The sequence below is a fragment of the Bos indicus x Bos taurus genome, chromosome 6 (assembly GCF_003369695.1).
Source record: "Bos indicus x Bos taurus breed Angus x Brahman F1 hybrid chromosome 6, Bos_hybrid_MaternalHap_v2.0, whole genome shotgun sequence".
Taxonomy (NCBI): Eukaryota; Metazoa; Chordata; class Mammalia; order Artiodactyla; family Bovidae; genus Bos; species Bos indicus x Bos taurus.
Window position 1 is genome coordinate 17,625,167 of NC_040081.1, and position 19,265 is coordinate 17,644,431.

The 19,265-nt window shown below is 42.1% G+C and overlaps 1 long non-coding RNA gene across 1 annotated transcript; it reads left to right on the top strand.

The window, feature by feature from the left end:
- The first annotated feature begins 3,284 nt into the window (after nt 1-3,284).
- LOC113894696 lies at nt 3,285-14,461 on the top strand. The gene is made up of 2 exons (XR_003511639.1): nt 3,285-3,397; nt 14,097-14,461. It is a non-coding gene; the product is annotated as an uncharacterized LOC113894696 (long non-coding RNA).
- The last annotated feature ends 4,804 nt before the right edge of the window (nt 14,462-19,265 follow it).

A 19,265-nucleotide genomic window follows, 5' to 3' on the forward strand; every position in this document is an offset into this window, starting at 1 on the left:
TGTAGCTCTGTTACAGCAGAGTGTTGGGTGTTGCAATGGCCTGGGTCTGTGTCAGCTTCGGCTCCCAGAACTCATGGCCCAGCCTTACTATGTAAACCTCTCTCTCTCTCTCTGTAAAATTTAAAGGAAGGAATTTATGAGTATTTGAATTGCATATAGAAATTATTTTAAAATCCTAGAGCTGTATCCAAACAAAAGAGTACCTCCCACCTTACATATTCTCTCAGTGTTTCCCAAACTGGTGATCCTCAGAGCATTCGTCCCAGGAGATGTTCCCTGAAAAGTGCTCTGTGGTCAAACACTACTCTGTATCCTGATCGAGTCACATGGCACAGTGGTATTGTAAAGGCTCTGAGAAGATCAGGAAAATTTAAAGAAAAGTTTACTTTTGTTCACGGAGGGTTCTCCTCACGTATTTAGCCGTGGGATTCTTTTCATGGGACCATTTAAGGACTTGCTCCTTGCAACGTAACCTTTGCAGAGGCAGCCGGGACAGACTCTGGCCCCAAGCTGCCTACAAGCAACCCTTAGCATTCATTGTCCTTGGGTAAGTTACTTGACCTGAACAGGTTACTCGACTTGAGCTGTCTCATTTGTAAATTGGGCATAATAGTAGGACATCTTCTCTTATAGGGCTATTGTGAAAGTTAAATGAGTTAATGTACATATAAACTATGTGTGTGTGCATACTAAATTGCTTCAGTCGTGTCTGACTCTGTGATTCCATGGACTGCAGCCTGCCAGGCTCCTCCGTCCCTGGGATTCTCTAGGCAAAAATACTGGAGTGGGTGCCATGCCCTCCTCCAGGGGATCTTCCAGACCCAGGGATCAAACCCCCATCTCTTACATCTCCTGTATTGGCAGACTGGTTCTTTACCACTAGTGGCACCTGTATCTCAGCCTAAATTTGGAGTTTTGGTCAGAAAATCAGACTGTTCTCCCTGCTTCAAATTCAGAAAAAAAATTAGCAAGGAGAGGACATTAAAATGTTGGCTTTGCCACCAACAACGGCTGTTTAGAGGAAGCTCCTTATTAGGTCTGTTAGTATGTTTCACCACCTCCCTGCCTCACCTGCTTCACTCCCATTTGATTCCAGCTTCTCCATCGCAGGTGGAGATGGATGCAGGCTGTTTTTCGTAGGATTAGGTCATATACGGAGAAGGCAATGGCACCCCACTCCAGTACTCTTGCCTGGAAAATCCCATGGACGGAGAAGCCTGGTAAGCTGCAGTCCATGGGGTCGCTAAGAGTCGGGCACGACTGAGCGACTTCACTTTCACTTTTCACTTTCATGCATTGGAGAAGGAAATGGCAGCCCACTCCAGTATTCTTGCCTGGAGAATCCCAGGGATGGGGGAGCCTGGTGGGCTGCCATCTATGGGGTCGAACAGAGTTGGACAAGACTGAGGTGACTTAGCAGCAGCAGCAGCAGCAGCAGGTCATATACAGCAGAGTGGACAAAGTAAGTGTTTGTCTTGTGCATCAGTTTGTTAGGGCTGCTATAACAAAGTGCCACAAACTAGGTGGCTCAGAATGACAGCAATTTACTGTCCAACAGTTCTGGAGGCCAGAAGTCTGAAATCAAGGTATCAAGGACCATGCTCCCTCTGAGACAGGTAGGGAAAGGCTCTTGCCTTGCGTGTTCCTGTTTCTCTAGCCCCGAGTGTTCCTAGGCTTTGGCAGCATACCCCCACCTCTGCCTTCCTCATCGTACAGTATTCTCCCCGTCTATTCACACGGCCTTCCCTCTGTGTGTGTCCCTGTCTATGTCTACATTTTCCCTTTTTATAAAGACTTCAGTCATGTTGGACTAGGGACCACACTCATGACCTCATTTTATCTTGATTAACTGTGTAAAAACCCTGTTTCCAAATAAGGTCCCATTCTGGGGTACTGGGGGGTCAGGACTTCAACACAACTTTTTTCGGAGGACAGAGTGCCACCTGTAACATCCTGAGACCAGAGCCTCTAAAATAGAGGAAAAGGGACGGAAGATAAATTCTGATACTTCTTCCCTATGTCGCAAATCAGAGACATCGTTCCTCCTTGCTTGGGGAAGAGTGAGGGGGGATCAAGGAAGTCCAGCGTGCTCCTACATCTGGAACTGAGAAATCTCCCTCCTTCTCTATGGAAAACGAAGAAGGAAGAAAACCTTTCCATTTCCACTCGCATCTCCAAACTGTAGTCCAAAGAGGACTTTGGGAGTAAATAGGTCTTTGGAATTGCTTGGGATCCTGCCCTAAAATTTGTCAGTTGGAGTCCCTCCATCTCTCCTGGGGCTCAAAGGGCATACCTGTATGTACTGAGAACACTGGTTGCCTAGGTGCCGGGGGACTTAAGGACTCCCTGGTGTTGCATCTGGGGCCAGTTTCAGTTGGCTATGCCCTCGGGAACAAAGTTCTTTCAAACCTAATCTTTTTGGGAGGTTGAGGAGAAAATATTCTCAGTGGTCTTAGAAACAGCTATTAGCAGTTAGTACACAATATATATTTAGATTTTTGATAAAGATTTGAAGAAAGGGAATGAATATTCAATAATGAGGGGAGAAGTGGAGATATACATGAGGCAGAGATATACATGAGGCAAAGATAACATTTCAAATAGCAATGGGTCGTGTGGGAGGGAGGCTCAAGAGAGAGGGGGTATATGTCCACGTATGGCTGATCCATGTTGTTATATGGGAGAAACCAACACAACACTGTAAAGCAATTATCCTCCAAATAAAATTTTTTTAATTAATTTCAAAATTAGCAATGGGTAGAACAAGCTGTGTGCGCGCTAGGTCGTTTCAGTCATGTTCGACTCTTTGCCAAACTATGGACTGTAGCCCGCCAGGCTCCTCTGTCCATGGAATTCTCCAGGCAAGAATACTGGAGTGGGTTGCCATTTCCTCCTCCAGGGGATCACGTTGGATTAGGGACCACACTCATGATCTCATTTTAACTTGATTACCTGTGTCTCGACCCAGGGATGGAACCCGTGTCTCATGTCTCATGTATGGGCAGGTGGGTTCTTTACCACTAGCGCCACCTGGAAAGCCCACAGAATGAGCTGGGCATCTTCGTTCGGGGAGAGGATCTACAGCTGTTACGTGTTTCCCATTTGCCTGACCTGCACTGTCTTGCTTAATCCTTATACCCTCTGAGTCTCGCCGGTGAGCTGTGGGGCAGGGCAGTCTGTCACCAGGGCTTGTCCTCTGAAGTGCTGAGCTACACAGCCTCCTTTGTCTGAAACTCAGGAGGCTGCTCTTCCTCTGCGTCCTGAGAATGGTTTGTGTCATTTCTTCCACAGCACTGAATCCATATGGAGTTGTTCCCTTTCTTGATTGTGAGCCCCTCCAGAAGGAGCTGGTCCACACTCGTCTTCATTGTCTAATCTGCTGCCTGTCACCTTGTGGGTAAGTTTTTAGTGAAATCAATGAATAATTTTTTGTTAGAGAACCCTTGGAGATTTTTCTGATCTACACAGTTGTTATAATATTCGTGAACTGTAATTGCTTCACACACAGAAACAAAAACACTTAGGCTAATGATCTGCATTAGAGCAGTGACGATATGCTAACCAGTCTCTTTCGTTATTTAGAACTTTCCCCACAGTTTAAATTGAGAAAGCCCTATTTCTTCCTAGGTCTTTTCGTGGAAGTATCCAGGGTGTGGTGCTCAATGCATAGAGCCTTGGTGTCTTCAGGGAACCTGCTGAGTGGTCACTGACTCAGGGTCTTCCTAGACTAGGAAGGACAAGGGGGACTCTGGGCCACTGACACTAGAGAAGTACTGACAAATCCATTGCCCCATTCAAACCTGGCGTTCATTTAAATAGTGCATTTCGGAACACAAGAAATTAGCTGGCCTTTATGTTACATTCTGCTTCCCATGAGATGCCTAATTTTTGGAACCCATGGAGCACAGGCTTGGTCTAATAAATGCACAGAGGGACATGCACATATTAGAAGAATCTCAAATCAAAATCTAACAGCAACTGACCATGTAACCTGCTTTGGGAAATGGAAAGGGAGACAGCCCCAGCTGTTACCTGCTTATTAAATTAAGCATCCTGGACCTTGCGCTACTCTAGGTGATTTTCTTATATAGAACAAATGGAAAAGCAAGGGGAAATACTACGTTCATGAGAAAATGGCAGGTACCGGAAGCTGCTGCTGCTGCTGCTGCTAAGTCGCCTCAGTCGTGTCCGACTCTGTGCGACCCCATAGAGGGCAGCCCACCAGGCTCCGCCGTCCCTGGGATTCTCCAGGCAAGAATACTGGAGTGGGTTGCCATTTCTTCTCCAATGCATGAAAGTGAAAATTGAAAGTGAAGTCGCTCAGTCGTGCCTGACTCTTAGCGACCCCATGGACTGGAGCCCACCAGGCTCCTCCGCCCATGGGGTTTTCCAGGCAAGAGTACTTGGAAGCCAAATGGGAGGAATGGTGGCAAAGACTATATCTCATCTGTTTTCTAAACCCAAAGAGAGAGAAAAGTGAATATTACTTCTTGGTTTGGTGGTCTCTGGGCAGCTTGGCTCTTTAAATATTTGTTCAGTAGTTTCTATTTCTTCATTCATTCATCTATGCATTTATTAATTTGTTCAGGAAGCATTTGTTGTATACTACTTCGTGCTAGGCTCTAGACAGGACACTGAGGATGTAGGGATGAGTGAGCCTATTGCCTATCCTCCAGAGTTTAGGAGGAGTTTAAACACGGACATGGAGTAGACTGAAGACACTTTGAAGGCAGAGATGGAGACGTATTCATCATGGTAGCACCAATCTGTGGTATGGTGACTGCCATATAGGAGGCATTTAATAAACGTTTGTCGAATGACTCAATGAAGGTATTGGTCATACATTAATAAAGCAATTTTCACATTGTAGTGTTAAACTACTAAATATAGTTGAAGACTTCAAAAAATACTGGAAAGCTTCTTGCATGGCAGTAACTTAAATGAAATTTTCTACTTGGAAAAATATCCAATATAATTATAATATATTGTAAGTATCAATATAATTTATACAATATAAATCTGTATACCGAAACCTCCATGGTGCTCTAGTGCTGCTGAGTGCTACCTATGTTTTAAATGATTCATCCTGAGTTAGAAGTCCCAGGGTAGAGTGTTCTTCCTTAATACTAGTTAATATTTTTTTTCAGTTGTGGCTCAACCTGAGTGAAACAACTGACATTAAAAAGGCATCAATTGTTCTAGTCACTTTGGTGAAAAGACCATGGCATGGATTGACAGTCACTGTGAGGACATTTGAAACAGCTCATGTGTTTGTATTCTTATTGATTTCTGATAGCACTTTAAAAATAGAAGCCATAAATTATGTATAGCCAAGAACTATTAAGAACTTCAAGGGAACTACACTTAAAATAAATGGCCCTAGAACTGTAAAGTCAGCTGGCTTAGAGTAAGAATTTCTAACAATAATTCATTTCTAGCTGTTACTAGTCATGCTTACGGTCTTGGAGGATGCTAAGAGGGATCTCTGGTGTGGCTACAGCCATGGGTCAGATGCCAGCTGTGGATGGGACACATATAACCTAAACCCTGCCTAGGGCTAGGGTTTGTTTTTGCAAGTGGCTCCAGGGCCACGCTAATGTCCACAGATGACTGCCCACAGAAGGCCACCGAGTTCCTCTCATGAGACTATCCTTGATAGCTGAGCAGTGGTCTCATGTCGTGTGCAGAAATTTCAGAAAAGCATGAGATAGGACTGTGTTGGTCAATATCAGGGCCAGTGGCACTGCTCGTTTGGGCATGCTGCAGCCGTAGCTTGTCCCTTAGCTGCGTAAAGAGGACTCGAGTCAACAGCCACCCTGCAACAAAGTAGTTAGCATGCACATTAAGTTCTCCTAGTTAGAGAAGTCTGTAGACAAAGGATTGGAATAGGCACGTACATGATGTGGTCCCCTTACAGTTCAGGCTTAACAATGTGTGACGATTTGATTTGAGGCATTTTGAAAGATAACATTCCTTAACACCACCTAATGACAGTGGAGTTATCGTATCACATAGAAACAGGTACAGGAGTGCTTTAATGCCTTCTCACTGCGCAAGCAGAGGAAGATGTCCAGAAGAAGGTGGAGCAAGTTGTACAATCTGTATGGAGAACAGAGGGAAGCATACAGATAGCTTCTGCCTATCACGCACAGGGAGTTTGTGGTCACCTGTACTTAGCCTTCTTTTGCTAGAACCAGGCAGAGAACAAGCTAGTTGTTTTTCTGAAGAATGGCTGAGTGACCAGGGCTGGATAACAATCTCTGGGCATCACCTGGCTCAGTGACAATTAGAAGGCACATTCTGGCCCTTTTAAAAAACTCATCAAAGGTCAGGGACGGAGAATCTGGAAAATGGTTGGCCAAATGTTCTGAGACCTTTCCTCTGGGCATGTAATGTAGAAGTATAGTTCATTTTTTCAACTAATATTTGAACTAGCATGTAGTCTTTGCTACATGCTAGTTACCAGAACTACACTGGTAAATGAGAGATCCATCCTACCTTGATGGAACCTACTATTATCCAGCAAGGGGGCAATTTTCAAACCAAGCCACCAGAGTAAATATATATTTTCAAACAGTGATATGTCTAACAAAAGAAGTATAGGATACTTTGTGAGGCCTTGTTATAGGAGAACCTAGTTTAGATTTGGGGCTAAGGAAGGCCCTACTTTGAGTAAATGACATTCAGCTGATAGCTGAAGGCTGGAGTTGGAGTTGGCAGAGTCTGTGCGTGTGTACATGTGCCTGTGTGTGTGAAGAGTGTGAGTGCTGGGGACATTGGGAAGTGTTGTGGGCTGAAGGAGCAGCAAAGGTCTCATGGGGGAAGCTTGACTCTTTGCGGAACTGAAAGCAAGCCGGGGTGGTTGTCATGGGATGTGTGAGTCAGAGATGGGTATGAGTTGAAATGGGAGGTAGGCAGGATCCACAGCATTCAGGGCTTTTGTGGAACATCCTAAGGATGGAGTGTGTTTGTTGGTGACCTGCTGTAAGAAGATATGATGGGGTGTACCCCAGATGTTAACCTGAAGAGTGATGCTTCTCAGCAGTGGTTCTTGAAAGTGAACCAGGATGAAAGTGTGACCTTGGGTGAAATGTCAGTGAGACAGGGTCGCATTTCATAACACATTTTATAGATTATCAGTGACTGTGATAGAGCTTTATCGAGGTTGTGGAAAAGGAATGCAATCACGCAGGAAAATACTTCATGTTGACTTGACGTCCCCCAAACCTCAAATACCATGAGCACACGTGCAGACATCCAGGAAGGCAGAAGCCGTGAACACTAGGGTCCCTTCCGAATCTGAGTCTGCAAGCAGTTGTTCACTCCACATCCTGCCCTGCTAGAACCTCTCCTCGTAAGCGCTCTCTCCTGCCCCTCAGTTTAGGAGATAGGAGGGGAGTTTAAATAACTCACTCTCAGGACTCTTCTCTTAAGCTTGAAAAAAAATTTTTTTCTTGTATGTTTCTTTGGAAAGGGAAATAGAAAATACCAAGCTGCAAAATCTCTGACAGTGAGAAGAAATGCCTCTGGTGCTGCCCACATTTGCAAAGCTTGGGCTGGGATTTTTTTTTTTTAATCAATATTTTTCTTATTGAAGTGTAATTGATTTACAATGTCATGCTCATTTCTGCTGTACAGCAAAGTGATTCAGTAATACATTATATCTGCATTCTTTTTTTATGTTCTTTTCCACTACGGTTTATCATAGGATATTGAATAAAATTCTCTGTGCTCTAAAGTAGGACCTTGTTACTTATCCATTGGGATTTTGCTTTTGATTAAGATTTTAACAAGGAGCGTGTATCTTATGAGATGTTTATTTTAAGTCCCTAATTTAGCATGTTTTGCATTTCACTTGGGGAAGTGACTTTTCTCTTAAAACTGGTGAATGGGAAGCATATGCAGTTATGTGTTGAAACCTACAACCCCAATGAACCAGATAAAACATTATGGATTAGTAGAGGAAAGCGTTATCATTTCAAGTTATGTTTCTATGAGTTCAACCAGCAAATATTAATAAAAGTTGTCACTTAAAAGCATTATTCATAGGCTACCAGATGGATTATATATAATCTATTGTCTACAGATATATCAGGTTAGAAGAGTAATGAATTTTTGGCTTTAAGTAAATACAGATCTCAACCATGATTGTTTTGAAATGAATCTGAATGAGTTGGAGAGGCAATGGACAACTGTTTCAAAAGACAGAATGAAAACAAAAATACGATAGGAATTCACAGTATATATGAATTCTGCCCAATAGATGGCCAAGTCTCCATTCCTAAACCAGTAAATCTGAATTAATACTTATCCCATTATATGCCTTAATTCATAGAAAAATAGCTTTCCTTTCCTCTGTTTCACTTGCTTAATCTTAAGAAAAATAGAAGATAATAATAATCTTGACTGCTAGAAGTATGACCATGAAAAAAAAAATGATTCTAAAACCATTGGCAGATCCAATGGATCGACAACATTGAATAGTATGAGGTTTGAACAAATATTTCTCAAGTCCTATTTGCAATAGAACTATGAAGCTGGCCTTCTAGAGAGCACAGCCTGGTCATTTTTATCCCCTAGCTAGCCTGTCTTGAACAGTGAGACTGGATATAGCCAGCTGAACTAGACTGTCTGACCATAAAATGCGATAGAAACGAGATGAAAAGAGACTCAGTGTTCCATAAAAACTTCATCATTACTAATGCTGGTTCTCTATTGCCCATTGATTCCCATTTCAAAAATCCAGAGGATTCCATCCTAGAGCACAAGGGAAACGAGCACTACTCAGCTGTGAAAATGGCATGGAGGTGAGAGGGTAAAAGTCTGATTGCCATTCAGAGCACAAATGATTTCAAATGCTTTACTGTGTTTTGGGCTTCCCTGCTGGGTCAGTAGGTCAAGAATTCACCTGCAATGCAGGAGACCTAGGTTCAATAATTGTTTCAAAACAACTTTTCTTTACAGTTACTTAGTTGTCAAGAAACTTAAGGACCCATTTAGGTAGCATGCTAATATTTAAGGAATGATCCCTAAAAAGCGTTGTTCTAAAGATTTATTAAATAATATTTGAGAAGTGCTAATAAAGAAGGAAATGATTTGACCACGCTAATCACTGTTTTATTTAGAATTGTATGAAGTGAAGTTGCTCAGTCGTGTCTGACTCTTTGCAACCCCGTGGACTGTAGCCTACCAGGCTTCTCCGTCCATGGGATTCTCCAGGCAAGAATACTGGAGTGGGTTACCATTTCCTTCTCCAGGGGATCTTCCCAACCCAGGGATCGAACCCAGGTCTCCTGCATTGGAGGCAGACACTTTAACCTCTGAGCCACCAGGGAAGAATTGTATAGAGAGTTCTAATTTTACAATATGTGTTAGTGCTTTTTCTGGTGTTACACACTAAGTCACTTCAGTCGTGTATGACTCTGTGTGACCCTATGGACTGTAGCCTGCAAGGCTCCTCTGTCTATGGGATTCTCCAGGCAAGGATACTGGAGTGGGTTGCCATGCCCTACTCCAAGGTATCTTCCCGACCCAAGGATCGAACCCACATCTCTTATGTCTCCTTCGTTGGCAGGCGAGTTCTTTCCCACTAGCACCACCTGGGAAGTCCAAAGTACACCAGAGCATTATTAAAATAGAAAATGTTGGGAATTCCCTGGCAGTCCAAAGGTTAGGACTCAGCACTTTCACTGCAGGGGCCCAGGCTCAATCCTTGGTCAAGGAACTAAGATTCTGCAAGCCACGCATGGTATGGCCAAAAAAGAAATAAAGAAAGAAAATGTTATGCAATTTCTGTATTTTAATATCTCACACTTTATAACCTCCCAACAACAAGTTGTGATGTTCCTAAAAATAAAAACAAATAAATGCTAGGAACACAAGCTACATACCTTCTTCAATAAACTGGGTGTTCCTGATATAGCTATAATCAAGAAAAGAACTGTCCTGTTTGCAGATGACATGATACTATACACAGAAAATCCCAAAGATGCCCCAGAAAGCTACTAGAGCTCATCAGTGAATTCAGTGAAGTCGCAGGATACAAAATTAATATACAGAAATCAGTTGCATTTCTATATACTAATAACGAACTATCAGAAAGAGAATTCAAGGAAACAATTCCATTCACCATTGCATCGAAAAGAATAGAATACCTAGAAATAAGCCTATGTAAAGAGGCAGAAGACTTTTATTCCAAAACTGTAGGATGCTTATGAAAGAAACTGAAGAACAAATAAACAGATGGACAGATATACTGTGTTTCTGAATTGGAGAAATCAATGTTGTCAAAATGACCGTACCACCCAAGGCAATCTATAGATTCAGTGCAATTACTTTCAAAAATACCAAAGGTATTTTTCACAGAACTAGAAAAATAATTTTAAAATCTATATGGAAACACAAAAGACCCTGAATAGCCCAAACAATCTTGAGAAACAGGAAGAGAGCTAAAAGAATCAGGCACCCTGGATATTCAGACTATACTACAAAATGACAGTAATCAAAACAATATGGTACTGGCACAAAAATAAACACCTAAATCAATGGAACAGACTAGAGAGCCCAGAAATAAACCCATGTGCTTGTGGCTAGTTAATCTACAACAAAGGAGGTGAGAGATATACAATGGAAAACAGTCTCTTCAATAAGCAGAGCTGAGAAAACTGACAGCTACATGTAAAAGAATGAAATTAGAATATTCTATAACACCATGTAAAAAATAAACTCAAAATGGATTAAATACTAAATGCAAGACCGGAAACCATAAAACTCCTAGAAGAAAACATGGGCAGAACACTGACATAAATTGTTTGGCATAATCTATCTCCTCAAATGAAATAGAAGCAAAAATAAACAACTGAGACCTAATTAAACTTAAAAACTTTTGTACAGCAAAGGAAATCATCAACAAAATGAAAAGACAGACTACTGAATAGGAGATAGTATTTGCAAGTGATATGACCAATAAGGGGTTAATATACAAAATATGTAAACAACTCACATAACTTAATGCCAAAAAAAGAAACAATTTGATTAAAAAGTGGGCAGGAGACCTGAATGGATATTTTTCCAAGGAAGATATACAATGGCTAATTATATTGCTAATCACTAGGGAGATGTAAATGAAAACCACAATGAGATGTTGCCTCATAACTGCTGGAATTACTATCATCATAAAGGCTACAACTAACAAATGTTGGTTAGGGTGTAGAGAAAAGGGAACCCTGGTACACTGTTGGTGGGAATGTGAATTGGTGCAGCCACTGTGGAAAACAGTATAGAGGTTCCTCAAAAAACTAAAGATAAGGAGTTGCCTGGGGACCTAGTGTTTAGGATTCTGGCTTTCACTGCTGTGGCCCAGGTTCCACCGCGGTCAGGGAACTGAGATCCTTCAAGCCATGTGGCATGACCAAAAAAAAAAAAACAAAAAACACAACAAACTAAAAAATAGAACTACCGTATGACCCAGGCTTCCCATCAGGAGACACAGGAGATGTGGGTGCGATCCCTGGGTCAGGAAGATCCCCTGGAGAAGAAAATGACAACCCACTCCAGGATTCTTGCCTGAAAAATCCCACGGACTGAGGATTCTGGCGTGCTAAAGACCAATGAGTCTCAAAGAGTTGGACACAACTGAATGACTAAGCATAGCACCGTATGACCCACAATTCCACTCCTGGGTATACGGCCAAGGAAAAATTACCCTCAGAAACACTAATTCAAAAAGATACATGCATCCCAAGTTTCATGGCAGCATTATTTACAAATAGACAAGATACGGAAGCAACCTATGTTGTCTTCAACGGATGAAATAGATAAAGAAGATGTGGTGTATATATATATGCTGCTGCTGCTGCTGCTAAGTCACTTCAGTCGTGTCTGACTCTGTGTGACCCATAGATGGCAGCCCACCAGGCTCCTCTGTCTCTGGGATTCTCCAGTCGAGAATACTGGAGTGGGGTGCCATTTCCTTCTCCAATGCATGAAAGTGAAAACTGAAAGTGAAGTTGCTCAGTCGTGTCCGACTCTTAGCGACCCCATGGACTGCAGCCTACCAGGCTCCTCCATCCATGGGATTTTCCAAGCAAGAGTACTGGAGTGGGGTGCCACTGCCTTCTCCACTATATATATATATACACCATATATTAATACATACACACGTAAAATGGAATACTAGTCAGCCATTTAAAAAACGACATTTTCCCATTGTAGCAACATGGATAAACTTAAAGGGTATTATGCTAAGTGTAATGAGTCAGACAGAGAAAGACAAAAACTTATATCACTAATATGTGATATGCAAAAAATATAATAAACTAGTGAATAGAGCAAAACAGAAGCAGATTCGTAGGAATAGAGACAAACTAGTGGTTGCCAGTGGGGAGAGGGAAAAGGGGGCAAAATAGGAGTAGGAGAGTAACAGGTTAAAAACTAAGCTAAGCTAAGCTAAGCTAAGTCACTTTAGTCGTGTCCGACTCTGTGTGACCCCATAGACGGCAGCCCACCAGGCTCCCCCATCCCTGGGATTCTCCAGGCAAGAACACTGGAGTGGGTTGCCATTTCCTTCTCCAATGCGTGAAAGTGAAGTCGCTCAGTCGTGCCCGACTCTTAGCGACCCCATGGACTGCAGCCTACCAGGCTCCTCCGTCCATGGGATTTTCCAGGCAAGAGTACTGGAGTGGGGTGCCATTGCCTTCTCTGGTTAAAACTATTAGGTACAAAATAAGCTACAAGGTGGTGGGGGTTGCAAAATGATATAATCTCTTTGAAAAACCATTTGTTAGTTTCAACTAGGGTTATGTTTCATGATACAGCAATTCTACCTTTTATCCTCCAAAGAAATGAATGTATATACTCTCTTATTTGTAAATTATATTCATGGAAGCTTTATTCATAATATCCCAAAGATAAAAGAATGCAAGTGCTTATCACACAAACAGATAAATAAATTGTGATAATTTATGTAATGGAATACTACCCATCAATTAAAACCAAAATAGTTCTAACATAAGGAGAAATCTCACAGACATTCTATTGTGTGAAAGAAGCCGGATACAGAAGAGGTCTAGTATGTGATTGTATTTATATACAGTTTAAGAACAAGCAAAACTAAGAGATGTTTTTAGAAGTCAGAATAGTGATCAACCCATCAGGGAAAAGAGAGCAAAGTGCATGAGACTTTTATAGGAAATATTATATTGTTTTATCTCAGTGGTGGTTATTAAGATATATACATATGTAAAAATTCAAACTATAATGCTTACAATTAGTACATTTTATGCACTTTACTATATGTATGTTATTACTGAGTAAAATGAAGTTGATCAAGTCTGCAATCAATCAATCAATAAGCTGTTAGGGCATATTGTACAATACAGGGAATGTAGCTGATATTTATAATAGCTATAAATGGAGTATAGCCATTAAAATTGTGAATCACTATTATTGTATACCGATAGCATATAATACTGTACTTTAATAAAAGAAAGTAAAAACAAGTAAATGCTGAGAGTACAAGGTACATAACTTCTTCAGTAAACTGAGAGTTTCTAATACAGCTATTAACAAAAAAAGAAACTTCAGATGAACCTATTTGCAGGGAAGGAATGGAGACACAGATGTAGAGAAAAGACTCGTGGTCCCGGTCGGGGAAGGAGACTGTGGGATGATTGACGTATATACACTATTATGTGTAAAATAGATGGCTGGTGGGAAGTTGCTGTATAAGATAGGGAGTCCAGCCTGGCACTCTGTGCTCACCTAGAGGGGTGGGGTGGGGGACGAGAGGGAGGCTCAACAGAGAGGGGCTATGCATATAATTATGGCCGATTCACATTGTTGTATGGCAGAAACCAACACAACATTGTAAAGCAATCTTCCTTCAATTATAAAAAATAAAATAAAAAAAAATGAAAAGAGAGAGAAAAAAATAAATAAATGTAAAAAATTTTTAATAAAAAAAAGAAAAGAGGCTTCTGAAATTGTAACTAAAATTAACTTTGCATATCCTATATATTTCACTTATGTTAATAAATAAGTCAGATGAAGTCTAAAATTCTGTTATTTATTTTAAATTTTACTTTATTTTTTGGCAGCACTGCACAGTATGCGGTACCTTCCCACCAGGGATCAAACCTGTGCCCTCTACAATGGATGCATGAAGTCTTAGCCATTGGCCCACCAGAGAAGTTCTGTTAAATTATTTTAAAAGGAGCAAACATCTAGATCCTGAGCTATTTGGGAGTTACAGCAATTTACACGTACAGTTGAGAGGCCCCATCCTCCTGCCTTGCTCCTACCAGCTGCCTTTATCTGAATACTCTTCATGTGACAGTGTGAAAAATGGAGGAAAAGGTGGTCATTTGAAATTGTTTCTTTTGATTCCTTGGCAGAGGAACAAACTCACTGCCAAAAATATCACAAATTCTTGCCATGAAGCAATAATAAAACTTTTTTAACTCAACCGTGGTTATTTTCATGAAAACAGTGACAGGCTATTTTCCTGGACTCCAAAATCACTGCAGACTATGACCACAGCCATGAAATTAAAAGATGCTTACTCCTTGGAAGAAAAGCTATGACAAACCTAGATAATGTATCAAAAAGCAGAGACATCACTTTGCTGACAAAGGTACATATATTCAAAGCTATGGTTTTTCCAGTGGTCATGTATGGATGTGAGTTCAGTTCAGTTCAGTTCACTCAGTCATGTCCAACTCTTTGCGACCCCATGAACTGCAGCACGCCAGGCCTCCCTGTCCATCACCAACTCCCAGAGTCCACCCAAACCCATGTTCATTGAGTCGGTGATGCCATCCAACCATCTCATCCTCTCACATATATAGTCCAACTCTCACATCCATACATGACCACTGGAAAAACTATAGCCTTGACTAGACAAACCTTTGTTGGCAAAGTAATGTCTCTGCTTTTTAATATGGTGTCTAGGTTGGTCATAACTTTCCTTCCAAAGAGAAAGCGTCTTTTAATTTCATGGCTGCAATCACCATCTGCAGTGATTTTGGAGCCCAGAAAAATAAAGAAAAATAAAAATATGAATGTGAGAGTTGGACCATAAAGAAGGATGAGCACTGAAGAATTGATGCTTTTGAACTGTGGTGTTCCAGAAGACTCTTGAGAGTCCCTTGAATTGAAAGGAGATCAAACAAGTCAATCCTAAAGGAAATCAACCCTGCATGTTTATTGAAAGGACTGTTGCTGAAGCTGAAGCTCTAATATTTTGGCCACCTGATGTGAAGAGCCGATTTGAAAAGACCCTGATGCTGGGAAAGACTGAAGGCAGGAGGAGAAGGGGACGACAGAGGATGAGATGGTTGGATGGCATCATCAACTCAACAGACATAAGTTTTGAACAAATTCCAGGAGATAGTGAAGGACAGGGAAACCTGACGTGCTGCAGCTCATGGGGTTGCAAAGAGCTGGACAGGACTGAGTGACTGAACAACAAAATGTTTATTTTAAGGTACTTGATACATTTTATTTGCTGAAAGAAAGGCCTTATTAACAAATGCTTTTTGATACTATGTTGATATACTGATGCATAAGAATATAAGCTCTATCTAACTGTGGGAGTTAACTTCAATTACCTTGAAAGATTTGAAAGGGTTTATTTTGCCTTCCCTGGTGGCTCAGACAGTAAAACATCTGTCTGCAATGCTGGAGACCCATGTTTGATCCCTGGGTCGGGAAGATCCCCTGGAGAAGGAAATGGCAACCCACTCCAGTACTCTTGTCTGGAAAATCCCATGGACAGAGGAGCCTGGTAGGCTACAGTCCATGGGGTTGCAAAGAATTGGACACAACTGAGCTACTTTGCTTATTGCATTTTTAAACATTTTAGATGAAGCACAAAAATGTTATTTTTACCCTACTGATTAATTCTAACACCTAAGGTTATGTTTCCCACAAGACCTATGGTTGGACTTTGGATCGTAGAATTTCTACATCCTGTGCTTCTACAACGTCCAGTTCTCTGTGGTTCATGCCATAGATTGCTAGAGTCTCTTAGAAGAAGGAAAATTAGTCAATTGTTTTTTTAATTTCAGTAGTTCTAGTAACTGAGGTGATAGCAATAGAAGTAATAAGCTTCTTTCCTTGTGTTTTCACCCACACTTCTTTTTGCCCTCAGTTCTCAATATTATTTTTGCACAACTTCTATAAGTTGTACTAAGCAATAAAATAATAAAAGTCTCGAGATATGGTCCATATGTCCTAGGCAGTTTACATCTAAAGAATTAGTAAGACTCTCTGAGACTTGGCAGAGCCTTTCAAGTGGGATTTGCCTCAGTTCTGCTTTAAAGAACAAAGCTGTGATCAATGGCATATAAAGTACTCTCATATTTTCACACCATTGAACAGTTTGGTCTACCTACAGTCTGTAATTTACTTCTGGAACTCTGAAGTATTTTGAGTGTGTTGTCATTCTGGATAAAATGAGCTGTGTAAATAACAGGTAAGGTGGAGACTGCCAACTGTCTACTAGATCCTGTTCCACATTTTAAACTATAGACTTCCAAGTAAGGCCATGGCTAACAGGCTAGGAATGCCATTTCCAAACTTCCTGATGGCTAGTTACGGCCATGAATTTCAGGTCTGCCTAACAGAATGTAACCGGAAGTGATGTGTGCCGTTTCCTGGTTCAGACTGTGCAACATGACATGTGAATTCCTCTATGCTCTTTCCCATCTCCAGGAGTCAAACATGGACCATGCTTGGACCAGGTCTCAACCATGTAGGTAAGCAAAACACCTAAACTATGGAGAAGAAACAAGAGTCGTTCATTCTTGCAACTAATATTTACTGAAAGGTAGGCTTTAAATGCAGGCTGCGTTCTAAATTCTGGCCATACATCACTGAACCAGAGACCAAAGTCTTCGCTCCCCTTGAGCACAAATGAGCAATAAAGAATAAGGAAATATAATACATAGTTTGTTAGAAATAAATGTTAAGGAGAAAAAAATAAAATATAAAGCAAGGAAGGGAGACTTGAAATCCTGACTGGCTATTTAGGTGATCATAGGCAACTAAAGGGAGAAGGCAATGGCACCCCACTCCAGTACTGTTGCTCGGAAAATCCCATGGATGGAGGAGCCTGGTGGGCTGCAGTCCATGGGGTCGCTAAGAGTCAGATACAACTGAGTGACTTCACTTTCACTTTCCACTTTCATGCATTGGAGAAGGAAATGGCAACCCACTCCAGTGTTCTTGCCTGGAGAATCCCATGAACAGAGAAGCCTGGTAGGCTGCAGTCCATGGAGTTGCACAGAGTCGGACATGACTGAAGCGGCTTGCCAGCAGCAGGCAACTAAATGAGACAAAATAGTGGTATAGACAAGGCAATGGGAGAAGAAGCTGCTGCATTCTGAATGTTTTGAAGGCAGATCCAAGGAGGTTTGCCAGGGAACTGGAAACGAGGTGTGGGAGAGATCAAAAAAAAGGAGTCGAGGTTAACATAAAGGTTTTTTTCCCTTGAGGAGTTTGGCAAAATAGTGTTGTTGTTGATTAAGACTGGGAAGACAGTAGGAGGGTTTGGAGAGAAATATTCAAAACTCAGTTTTGAATACTGAGGTTGTGATGCCTATTAGATGCCAATGGAGGTGTTAAGTGATCAGTAAAATGCGGGTCTAAAGTTCACAAGAGAGATCCAGACTACCAATATTTGTTTGGAAGTCATCAATATAGCTGCTATTGACTTTATTTGGCCGTGCTGGGTGTTCGTTGCCACGCTGGCTTCTCTCTATACTTGCAGCGAGCCGGGGTGTACTCTTCAGTTGGGCGGGCCTCTCATTGCGGGGGCTTCTCTCGCCAGGGAGCACAGGCTCTAGGGCTCACCGGCTCAGGAGTTGCAGCTCCCAGGCTCTGGAGCACAGGCTCAAGAGTTGTGGTGCAGGTGCTTAATTGCTCCACAGCGGGTGGGATCTTCCCAGACTGGTGACAAACCTGTGTCTCCTGCATTGGCAGGCGAATTCTTTACCACCGAGCCACCAGGGAAGCCCTGTTTCTTTTGTATGAATGTAAATATTTTTTATTTCGCTATTTAGTACCACAAGACTGGATGAGATTACCAAGGGAGTGAGTGATACAGAAAAACAGAAATAGCCCAAGGAGTGAACTCTGTACCTTTAGAGGGATGGCTGATGAGGGACAACTAGCCCCACCTCCAAAAACCGAGAAGGAGCAGCAAAAACGATAGGAGGTATACAGTGTCATTTAAACATATTCAAGGTTTGCTGGGGCTTTCCCAGGTGGCGCTGTGGTAAAGAACCCGCCTGCCAATGCAGGAGAGGTAAGAGATGTGGGTCCAATCCCTGGATGGGGAAAATCCCTTGGAGAAGGGCATGGCAACCCACTCCAGTGTTCTTGCCTGGAGAATCCGGTGGACAGAGGAGCCTGGTGGGCTCCAGTCCATAGCATCATAGCTCAGACAGTAAAGCATTTGCCTACAAGGCGGGAGGCCCCGGGTTCGATCCCTGGGTCGGGAAGGTCCCCTGGAGAAGGAAATGGCAACCCACTCCAGTATTCTTGCCTGGAAAATGCCATGGACTGAGAAGCCTGGTAGGCTACAGTCCATGGGGTCGCAAAGAGTCGGACACAACTGAGGGACTTCACTTTCTAAAGTGACTTAGCATGCACGCATGCATATGGGTAGATAGATAAAGGCAACGGAATGCCGCTCAGTCATAAAAAAGAATAAAATTGTGCCATTTGTAACAACATGGATGGACCTGGAGGGTGAGGTAAGTCAGACAGAGAAAGACAAATACTATATGCTCTCACTTAGATTAGAATCTAAAAACCAAAGCAAACATGAATATAGCAAAATAGAAACAGATTCATTGATATGGAGAACAAACTGGTCGTTATCAGTAGGGAGAGGGATGAGAGGAGGGACAAGATAGTGGCAGGCAGTTAAGAAGTACAAACTACTATGTATAAAATAAATAAGCTGCTGCTGCTGCTGCTAAGTCACTTCAGTTGTGTCCAACTCTGTGCGACCCCATGGACTGCAGCCCACCAGGCTTCTCCGTCCATGGGATTCTCCAGGCAAGAACACTGGAGTGGGTTGCCATTTCCTTCTCCAATGCATGAAAGTGAAAAGTGAAAGTGAAGTCGCTCAGTCATGTCCTACTCTTAGCGACCCCATGGACTGCAGCCCACCAGGCTCCTCCGTCCGTGGGATTTTCCAGGCAAGAGTACTGGAGTGGGGTGCCATTGCCTTCTCCCTAAATAAGCTAGATGGGTAT